Source organism: Brassica oleracea, chromosome C2, assembly GCF_000695525.1.
Source record: "Brassica oleracea var. oleracea cultivar TO1000 chromosome C2, BOL, whole genome shotgun sequence".
Lineage (NCBI taxonomy): Eukaryota > Viridiplantae > Streptophyta > Magnoliopsida > Brassicales > Brassicaceae > Brassica > Brassica oleracea.
The window spans coordinates 44021054-44022369 of record NC_027749.1 but is presented as its reverse complement, the minus strand read 5'-3'; positions in this window follow the sequence as shown (position 1 = coordinate 44022369).

Here is a 1316-nt window from a genome sequence, read left to right as displayed (position 1 = left end):
CTTCTCGATGGCCTATGGGGTCGAAGCAATGGCACCGGCTGAGGTAAACGTGATGAGTTTACGACGCTCCAAAATGCCGCAGAACATCGAACTTAACCAAGCTATGCTCCTCGACGCACTGGATGATATCGAAAAAAAACGCGACCAAGCATTGCTTCGAATCCAAAACTACCAGCACCAGATCGAAACCTATTACAACAAGAAGGTTAAGTCCCGCCCCCTCGAATTGGGAAATCTGGTCCTCCGGAAGGTATTCGAAAACACTAGGGAATGGAAAGCCGGAAAACTCGGAGCCAACTGGGAAGGACCCTACAAGATCATCGAGGTCGTGAAACCTGGAGTCTACCACCTCGAAACCTCAACCGGTGAAATGGTACCACAAGCCTGGAACTCAAAGCACCTTCGCCTCTTCCACAACTAAAAGTAGCAAAGACAGGTGAATGACCAACGGTCACGTTCACTCTAACAAAAAAAACAAAAAAAAAAAAAAAAAAAAAAACCGAGTAAATGCGCTCCCAGCCACTTTTACTCGGGAAACAAAGAACTACGAATGGCTTGATCTTACACAAAGGAGGTACGTAGGCAACCTTAACGGGTCCAGCTATAATCAAAACAAAAAAGTATACTTCCCGAGAAGTCGCGCTTCCCCGAGAAGTCATACAACCCATGCGATACCTACGTGAGTTCGCTCCGGCATCTCGAAACAAACGTACCAGCACTCGCACCTCATGGCCGAGTATGTCCTGATCAGACACATACTCGCGGGAATCCCGTCATAATCATAGTACTAACTAATATGCCCGAGACGATGACTCTTAACCATCTCATGGTTTGCTAAGTAAGGTTTGGCCGACCGAACGCTTGGAAATTACTTAGAGATCGAGTTAGGAACCGCTGTCGTCTAAAAGATGTTTTTTACGGTCTAAAGTAATCCTATATTAACTCATATCTAGTCGACGTACGTCAAGCAAACAAGGGAACTTGACAAAACGACCAAACAAAACTCAAACAACAGTTATTGGGATTCACAGCCCGCACTGTATCGCTATCTCAATACGGCGCGAAGTCACACACTCTACAATCATTTTCCTATTTTCACGCAACTCCCCGATCTTCTCTCGCGACGAGATCAGTACCGAACACTCAAAAGAAAAGCAAGACGAGTGATGCAGGATTCATAAAGAGAAGAAATAAGTAGAGTCTTAACAAAAAGGGCAAGGGAATACATCAAGAGCAAGAGTGCCGAGAAAAGACAAAAGAAACAAAGCGACAGAGTTACTCCTCGGGGTCTTCAGCCCGCTCCTGCGCAGCGGTTC